The following is a 10,433-nucleotide window of genomic DNA, read 5'->3' as shown; positions in this document are numbered from 1 at the left end:
CATTTATGTTTGCAAAAATATTTTAAACTGTCATTTCTACAGCTACACAAATTTAAATGAATAACTATATTTAGAGCCCACCATGATTAAAATAAAAATATTTAGCACAACTTTACATACTGCTACTTTTCTAATGATATAACTTTTCAATCTTTACATTTTTCATGTTACTATTTTTACCTTAATTACGTTTATTTTCATGAAAACTATTTTAACATTTGCATCTGGTTTTGTAATCTGATTTGCTTTGGCTAATATTTTCCAGTGCTGACTTATCGGACTTTCCAACCTGCTCCCACAAAGACAGCAGGGAAGCTGGTTGATTGTATTAAGCTGGATTTTATTGAATTTACTGAGCAGAAGAGAGTAACACCTTAAGAAGGCTTAGCAGAGTATCCCAAAGTGTAGAGGGGGTTAGGGAAGGGAACCTTTAAGGTTTACGGGGTGGTGTTAGTCTTAGAGTAGTTTCAGGGTAGAAGTTACTAAGTGTGGTCCAGGCAGAAATTGGTCAGAATTTATTAACTAGGAAAGTTACACGTAATAACTTCGTATAGCATACATTATACGAAGTTATACGACAGACAAGAAAAAAGTATCAAAGATATTGAAGAAAATCTGAGAGAGATATTAGACAAACTTAAGCGCTCAAATAACCGAATCATGGGTATTCCAGAAGGGGAGGGAAAAGATGAATGTATTGAAAACATATTGAAAGTCTTAAGTATGATATTTACAACCTATTTTCAAGTGGCTTTGCCAGTAATAACAAATAACAAAAATACACACATAAAGAAAAAGAGAAAATAGAAATGGACAGCCAATAACATTTGATAAATCTTGAATTTTCTGTGTTTTTGAAATGATATCGAAATAAAAAGTATTAAAAAGTAAAAAAAATATGAATATATAAAATGAAACAGATTGATCAATCAAAGATTGTAGGAAAATTTTAAAATTGTAGGAAAATATTATTGAAGTGTGTCATCAGTAAAGAAACTAGGTCATTTTTCTGAAAAATAAAATCTTGGCTTTGGCAACTTTCCTTTAGATCAAGGTGTTTTAATTAATACATTACTATAATCCCTAACAAAGCATCCTGTTTGAAGAAAAATATGGTAACATATAAAAATATTATAGACAGATAAAGTAAATGTTATTCTGTTATCTCCCTTTTTCTTTTTTCTTTTTTCTTTTTTTTTTTTTTCTGAATACTTAAGAGTTTATTTTTCATTCAAAAATTTTGTTGAGGGCCGGCCCAGTGGCGCACTGGAGAGTGCGCCGCTTGGGGCCCGGTGGTGCACTGGAGAGTGCGCCGGCAGCGCTCCCGCCAAGGGTTCGGATCCCATGTGGAGACCGGTTCCCGCTCACTGGTTGAGCGCGGTGCGGGCGCAACACCGAGGGTTGCGATCCCATTGCCGGTCAGTAAAAAAAGACAAAAAGGAAAAAAAAAAATTTTGTTGGTACATACTTTAAGTGTGGATTTCTTTTTAGATATTGTCTGGAATACTAGAGCCCTATTTATCTACCTACAAAGACATCTTTTCAACCCAGGAACATTTTCATCAGTTATAACATTGATAATTTTCTGTCCTGTTTATGTTTCCCTATAGGAATGCCTGTAATTCCTACATTTGCTCATCAATCTGTTTTCTACATCTTTCCTCTATTGTTTCTTTCATTTCTTTCCCCTTTTTTCTCTAAATTCTGTGAGCATTCCTAGGTTTGTCTTCTCATCGCTGTTTTGATTTTCTGTACTGTTAATTCTGTTCTAAGTGCCTCCAAGGCAGCGAGCCACCCTAGTTAAGACCACTCCCTCTGGACCACCTGGATTAAAAATCTGAGCTCTTCTCTGAACCAACTCTGTGACCTCAGATGAATTTCTAACTTCTGTGCTTTAGTTTTCCTGTCTGTAAAATAGAGATAATAGTATCTCATAGCTGACACTCAAAAACTGTTAGTGATGTTATCAATTCTGCTATGGCATTTTCTTTTTTTAACAATTTTTTTTTATCACATCTGTTTTCCTCTTTATTTTATCCTATCTTTTTACATCAGTCTGTTCTCTATTTATGATTTCTTTTCTCAATTCACAAGTCTTCTTAAATTCAACTGAGGATATAAAATAATTACCAGAAGCCTTCATCTTGATCCTGTAGTATTTCATTTTCAAAGACGTACTCTTCTTCTGAATCTTTAGGATCATATTTACTCTTCCTTATTTTATAATCTTTTTCCAAATGTCCCATGTTGAGATTGGGTCTTTTATCTTTAAATGCAGTAAGATTTTATTAACTAAAATATTTGCTAAAAATCAGATAAGTGGATTTCTCTTGCCCATTTGTTATTTGGGAACTGGATCTTTTTACTCTGATTGACAGCTGGAGAGTACGTTAGACACGCTGTCTCAATCCTGGCTTGTAGCAGTCAGCTCTACTATTCTGAGATGAGTGGTTCTCCTTTCCCCATGTCTGGGTCTCTGCCATACTGAGCCAAACCAATGAATTAAAAAGCACATTTCCCAACACACTGCAATAAGCATCTATTTCCAGTCCCCTCCCCTAACCATTATACTATACATGATTGGAAACTACACACGATGATTAATAACTGCCATGTCTTAAATACTGCTGTGGTCTGAATATTGATGTCTCCCCAAAATTCATTTTGGAACCTAATACTCAATGTGATAGTATTAACAGGTGGGCCATGGGGAAAGCGATTAAGTCATGAGGGCGGACTCTTACGAATAGGATAAATAAAAAGCACATTTCCCAACACACTGCAATAAGCATCTATTTCCAGTCCCCTCCCCTAACCATTATACTATACATGATTGGAAACTACACACGATGATTAATAACTGCCATGTCTTAAATACTGCTGTGGTCTGAATATTGATGTCTCCCCAAAATTCATTTTGGAACCTAATACTCAATGTGATAGTATTAACAGGTGGGCCATGGGGAAAGCGATTAAGTCATGAGGGCGGACTCTTACGAATAGGATTAGTGCCATTATAAAAGAGGTTGAAGGGAGCTGCTTTGCCCCTTTCACCATGACAGGACAAGCAAGAAGGTGTCATCTTTGAAGCACAGCGAGCCCTCACCAGACACCAAATCTGCTGGTACCTTGAACTTGGACTTCCCAGCCTCCAGAACTGTAAGCAATAAATTTCTGTTGTTTAATAAATTATCCAGTCTATGGCATTTTGTTATAGCAGCCTGAATGGACTAAAACAAAGACCTACTATGTGCTGACACTGCATAAGACACTTTCTATCTCAAATCTATACAATAACTGCAAGATAGATATTATCTACCTGTTACAGATGAGGACACTGAAGCTCAGAAAGAATAAGTCATTTACCCAAAGTCTCTCAACTGTTAAATGGTCCAATAACCTGGAATCTAATCCAGGTTTATCTGTTCATTTTTTCCTCTACACCAGACAATGTGCCCCTGGCAGAACCCATGCCTTCTTCCAACTCTGTTGTTTCTGAGTAACCTTTTGTGTAAACAAATATAAAAAGATAGGGAGGTAGAATTTTGTACTATTACCTTCTTAAAAATCATGGATTGTGCAGAAAGGAATATCAGACCCTAGGTCCCCAAGATGGGGCAGGTGGTAAGAGGAATCACAGTATTTTTCTTTTATTTTATTTTTCAAATAGAGTCTGTGTCATAGGGTAAAGCATGGGTGTGACAGAAAGAGAAGATAAGGGTGTACTTCTTAATCCACCTCTGTCAATAAGCTGTTTTTCTTTAATCTTCTTAGGCAGTACAACATAGTTTCAGGATTTTCTTTTGCACATTTTTACGCAAACTTGGGAAAGGCTATGTCAGAGGCTGCTAACCTAATACTATTTTAAGCATTGCAAAAAAAAATTTTTTTTTTGGCACCTGGCTGGTATGGGGATCCAAACCCTTGACCTCATTGTTACCAGCACCACACTCTCCCAAGTAAGCTAACCAGCCAGTCTACAATTTTCTATAATTAGGCCCAATTAGGGGGTCTATGAAAGCCAGTGAAGTCTATGGTCCACACTGGTTTCCTACCCCTTCTCTATCCCATACATGAGCCTATTCCACACAGACTATAGAAACACTGACGGGAATTCACAAAGGTCAAATGGGAAAAGTTGGCGTAAGCACGTAGCCACAAAAAAGAAACACTGACGGGAATTCACAAAGGTCAAATGGGAAAAGTTGGCGTAAGCACGTAGCCACAATTTTAAAAATACCCCATGCATTAGTTTGAGGTTAATTAGGAGGATGACTTTTGCCGTAAGGCCAAACACCTCCTCTAACTAGAGGGAATGATCATTCAGAGCATATCATTAAAGGTGACAGAGAAGATCTAGTGAGAAGAGAAGACCTAGTGTCACTTGGTTCTTTTCATTTTTGCTGATTGTAATTATCTCTACTTATGTGAGCTTTTTATAATTTTCTACTTGGATCAAGGAATTTGAATAAAAATAAAATAACTAGTATGTATATTTAGCATTCCTTTTCGAGTGTGACTATGTTCCCTAGATGTTTTTCCTAGAAAAAATATTAATTCAATAAAAAGAATGCTGAAAGAGCAGAATATGATCTGGGTTGTAAATTAGCAACTTATACAATTAAATGATAAGAATCATTCATTATGAGCTAAATACAATGTATAAAAAAACTTATTTTACTTCTTCCAAGTTAGTTAGGGAAATATTACAGCTTAAGTGTAGCCTGAGAAAGAATATTCTCTAAAAGTATTTTTTCTTTTTAAAGATGACCGGTAAGGGGATCTTAACCCTTGACTTGGTTTTGTCAGTACCAGGCTCTCCCAAGTGAACCACAGGCCGGCCCCTATAAAAGAATTTTGACTTGATTCTTGAATAACCAAAGCACACCATTTAGTAGTTTTCAGGGGTCAGAAAATCTGTCCTTTATGTTCTTGCTATTCACAATTTTGTACTTGCAACTACAAGTTACTAAAAATATTGAAGGAATTAGCACAGGGTTACAACAGATGCTTAGGGCTTGAAATCCTATGCCCAGAAACCGCTGCCAGTTTTGAAATCACCCATCATCGCTGAGTCAGTTGTTCATGTGCACGTCTGCCAGGGAGCAATGATAATTCTGTGCCAAGTTTAGCAGGTGTTGTCCTCATATTCCAAAAAAGGAAGAGAAGCGCTCTAAAAATATCTTTCTTCCTATTCACACAGGCACCATATTATCCTGAGAATGAATGCATCACTACCAACAATAGGGGGTGTGTGTGTTTTTGTTTATCTTTTGTACCATTCCTTGTTCCAAAAAAAGATTTGTGTTTATGCCATATTTGAGGAAGGCGCACCTAACCCGATGTCTGAAACAGAGTACTCAACAGATGCTGAAGGAATGAATGGTTCAGCAAATCAACTCAGACTCTTTCCCAGCAATTATATTGCAAAATACTCAACGCCCAATGCAATTGACTTGTTTATTTTTAAGTACCAGTACATTTCTTCTACATTTCATATTATTTTCATAAATGCTCATCCTTATCCAGATATTCGACAGTAGTTTATGGGAGCACACTTTGCCAACAGTCTCTCAGTTTCTGTCCTGCTGACCACGAGTTTTCTCCTGTGCATTTCTCCCCAGGATCTTTATCACTCTCTTTGCTCAAACCTCCACCTCCACCTCAGCTGACCTCCTTATCATTTTATCACAATCCACATCATTTAAGTTCTAGCTCAAAATTCACTTTTGTGAGGATCTTTCCCAGGAGACCTGCCATCCTTCCCCATCTACTTGCACCCGTCAGCACATACACATGTGGTCTGTGCTAAGTGCCCTGGTATTTCTAATCTCCTTCCTTTATAGCTGTTTTCAAACCACTTATGGTGCACATGTCTCTCTCCTTAATTATGAGTGTCTTCAGGAAAGCCTCTGTTCTTTTAAACATACTTTCTTCCACTTCCCCATAGGCTCGATTTCTCTATGTTGTACCCAGTAGGAACTCAATGAATGCTTCACTGTTCAGAAAACATACCTCACAATGTATCAGCCAATGCTCAAAGCAGCTTTTTCTTCCTAGCAGTCTTCAGGCAATCTAAGCAGCCCTACGATTCTCCATTTTTATATCTGGCACTTCACAAATACACATTTTACTAAGAGCACAAGCTACATTTGGGCAATATATTCCAAATGATGATCTTCTATACAGCCATCCTATAGGACCTAGCAAGTAATTTTATGTCAGAGAAGTGTGTGCATGTTTTCTTTCTAGGTCTAGAGTTTCCTTTTGCTTATCCAATGTAACAATAGATTCTTCCAGGGAAAGATGTGACTTCATAAAACCATTTTTAGTCTGAGAGCAAAATAAACCTCCTTTATATTTTAGGATTGCATGAGCTAGAAAACAATCACTGTCCTGCTCCAAGTTCTCAGGTGATAAAATGAAGAGAACTCAGCAATAGCTTTGTAAGGCAGAGTAGAATATTCAGATTTTCTTCTGACTACTCTAACGTAATGTAATGAGAAGCCACTGGAGTGTTCTAAGCAGGGTGGGACTCTCTGAATGATCACTCAGGCTACAAAGTGGAGAACAGACTGGAAGGGAAGAGGAGGATTGCAGAAGGAGGCTCTACAGTAGTCCATGCAAGCACAGCTTGGACCATATCAATCTTTCCTAAGAGCATATTGGAAAATAACTGTTTAAAAAATATAAAGATGGATAATTTTTAAAAAGGAAATCAATGTATCTTTTTGCAACACTGTCTTGGGGAATGATCATAGAAGATGAGTCAACACGCACAAATACTTGGGACATTCCCACACTGCTTGTGGATGAGAAAGGAAATCAATGTATCTTTTTGCAACACTGTCTTGGGGAATGATCATAGAAGATGAGTCAACACGCACAAGTACTTGGGACATTCCCACACTGCTTGTGGATGAGAAAGCTGAGAGGTGTGTATGTGGATCTAACAGAGCAGGTAACATTGTCCTCCCAAGCCCTGATTTTGTTTTATGTCACTGCAGTGGATGAGGTTCAGGAGAGTTCCTCATGTACTGGGAAAAGTTGTTGACCGGTGTTCCTGGCTCTACGTCAAGATTTCTCTCTGAACTACATACAAGCTGAGAAGGCAAATTAGAGTCTACCTAAGATATTTTCATCTCAAGCCCCTGGTTATCATCCATCCTGAAACCACAGGAGCTAAGCATCTACAAGAACAAGTTCGTCTGTGGCCATGAAGCTGTTCTGTCAACATTCTTCAGCCATCTAAGTTAACTATCCAAGATTTGACCCAATATACCTAGGGAAACTAGTTTACAAAGGTAAGAAGATGGGAAATAATATTTACTGATCCTCTCTGTGCCAAGCTCTGGTCTTCCATTTAGCCAGTAGGGTAGTTCTGACTACCCCATTTTATATAAAAGTAGCTGAGGCCCAGAAAAGTCAGGGACGTATTGCCAATGAGTAGTAGGGCCTGGATTTTATTTCAAAACTCATATTTTAAGGAAGCCTAATACATAATATGGCTTTGATTTGTCTAAAAGAATAGGGGGAAATTGAGGGTTTTTTTGTTTGTTTCTTTGTTTTTTTCTTTTTGTCTTTTTTCGTGTCCGGCAACGGATCGCAACCCTCAGTGTCGCGCCCGCACTGGACCGGGACCGGCAACGGGATGGCAACCCTCGGTGTTGCGGCCGCACCTCGCTCAGCCAGTGAGCGGGAACCGGTCTGTATGTGGGATCCGAACCCTCGGCGGGAGCGCCGCCACACTCCCAAGCGGCACACTGTAGCAGTGCGCCACCGGGCCGGCCCGGAAATTGAGGTTTTAAAAAGTGAACAGTTGTGCCTCAAAATAAAATAGCTTTACTTTTTATTTTGTAAAAAAAAAGAAAGAAAGAAAAAAGAAGAAAAATACATACTCAATATAAAAAAGCTTAAATAATACAGGAAATGTTCACTTCCACTTCATGCCAAAGCCCAGCTTGGGTGGGAATCCCCAAGCTTCCACCCACTGTAGTACTTATACTTCTGCGCATTCTGAGCCCTCTGTCTGGAATTCCCTTGCAGACTCATCGATACTCCCTTTTCTCCCTGGTAAATTTATAAACATGATGCAATTATTAGTCCAAATTTCCCTCAAAGTCTTCCCTGCATCCTTCACCTTGACCTTCACCTTGCTCTAACCAGGCAGAATCACTCTCTTCTCCACCTTCTGCAGATCTTCACCTACACCTCTGTAAGCACTGCTACTGTAGCTTGCTATTTATGTATCTCTCTCCCACTGAACTGTAAGCTCCAAGAAGGCAGGGGCCATATCCTATTTATCTTTATGCCATGAGCATATATGCCATGGCACAATTTACAGCATAACCTCACAGCAGAGGAAAATATATGATCTCTATTATTATATATGGAGAATCAGCATAATATGGTAGTTAGGAGTACAGACTCTGGAGCCAGATCTCCTGGGTTCAAAACCTGGCTGTGCCTTTACTAGTTGTGACTTTGGACAGTTACTTAACCTCTCCAGGCTTCTGTCTTCTCATCTGTAAAATGGGGATAATAACAGAACCCAACTCACAGTGCGAGATCACAAGGATTCAATGAGGTAGTATTTGTAAAGAACTTAGAAGAGTATCTAGAACTAAATAAATGTATATTTAGAAATATTTGTTTGAAAAATAAATATTATTTTAAGCTACACCTGTGCCACATTACTCAAAAAAAGAAGAAAAATACAGCTTATAGTCAGACTCTTGAGCCTGCTTTTTTACTACAATTGTCTCCACCAGCTCATTTGTACATTAGTGCATATGGATAGTTAGTATTGTCTCCTACACCAAAAACAGGGATTTGATAGCTGGAAATGATCTTAAAGATCACTGAGATTAAGCTTCTCATTTAATGGGTGAGGAAACCATGTTGAAGTGCTTTGCAATGGCCCAGGCTTATTCACAACAGTGCTTCGCTTATCAGCCCAGGATTCTTTCCATGCATTCTCAGATAATACCAGAAAGCTCGAGCATCCTTAAGATTACCTGGGAAGAAAAATTGTCAGCAAAACTTGTGTGAGCAGAGGGCCAATGCTGATTAAGCAGCTGTTCTTACGCAAAACAGACCTCATTATTTCCTAACAAAAGTTGAAATCTACTCCCTCTAGTGAACTACTGTGCCCTTGTCCTTGGATAAAATTACCAGGAGTTTCAGAAAATGCCTCTCATTGCTTAATGAGTGGCAGGAAGAATTACATGCCTTAGTATCATCTGGAGAAGATTTCTTCAATTTTATGCTTCCAGTGGAAGAGTACAGATGATTGTTAGTTACAGCAGATGTGGGGATACCATGGAATAGAATGCAAAGTTGTGCATGGTTTTTTATTTTTAGTGTTAGAAGTGACATCGCAAAGAAATCTCTCACTTCTGAGGAGGATGCTTCAGGCTACACCTTTATCCTCTGAAAATCAAGTTCACTCTCCTCTGCCCTTAGAAGTACTTTAGTAGGACATTTTGAGTTCACATGCATGGTCCATGCACTTAGGACTATGCATGAAATGGTACGATGATAGACTATTTAATAGAAATATGTACAAAATGCCTGAAAATATGTAAGTACTTAAGTCTGCCTGAGGACTTATGGAAGGCTTCCCCGGAGTTAGGGCCTCCCAACATAACTGTAATTAGGCCATTATACTTTAAACATACAGTATTACTAACATTTTTTACTTAATCTAGTTAAAGTTACATTTTACCCAACTTTATATTTCTTTAACAAACATTTTTATAGCACTTGCTGTTTGACAGGCACTGTTCTAAACAAGCACCTCCTTGGGTACTACTCACATATATTCTTTATGTGAAACAGGCTGTTGGCTTTGTAAATAACTGATTTTCAAGCAAGGAAATTCTTTCTTGTGTAAACATTTTGTTCTGGTTATATCCAAAAATCTACTCTTCCATATCTTTACCGAATTCTACTGCCATCAGACCAATGGATTTAGGCAATAAAGATATGTCAAAAGAAAGAATACTAGTTCATCCATTTAACAAACATGTACTGAGACATGAGAACTCAAACACTGAGTCCTGGAGTTTTGCTACACACTGGGTTGACAAAGCTAAATAAGACACTGTCCCTCCCCTCCAGGAGGGCACAGTTGTAGCAGATCACAGTTAAAAGAACCTTTGCTGGGCTGTAAATAGCATGGCCCCAACTCTATCCCAAAGTACTCTTCCCCCTGGACACAGTGAGTGGTTTCAGAAATGAGCATATGACCCAAGTATGGCTAATCAGAGATCCAGTTTGGGGGACCAAAATACACACAGGAAGAGGGGCTTTATCTTCCTTCACAATCCCAGGCACCTAGGACCATGCATGTAAATTTGGAGCAGCTGGCAGCCTCTGAAAGAAGAGAGCCTACCTACCAATAAAGGAAAACATATAAGAAATGGGAAAGA

At 38.4% G+C, this 10,433-nt stretch overlaps 1 pseudogene; it reads left to right on the top strand.

Moving 5' to 3' along the window:
* Positions 1 to 6,858: 6,858 nt before the first annotated feature.
* The window catches only part of LOC103602171, a 24,286-nt pseudogene continuing 20,711 nt past the window's right edge, over positions 6,859 to 10,433 (top strand).

This window comes from Galeopterus variegatus, unplaced genomic scaffold, assembly GCF_000696425.1.
Source record: "Galeopterus variegatus unplaced genomic scaffold, G_variegatus-3.0.2 Scaffold4034, whole genome shotgun sequence".
NCBI lineage: Eukaryota > Metazoa > Chordata > Mammalia > Dermoptera > Cynocephalidae > Galeopterus > Galeopterus variegatus.
This window is presented reverse-complemented; position numbering and strand designations above follow the sequence as displayed.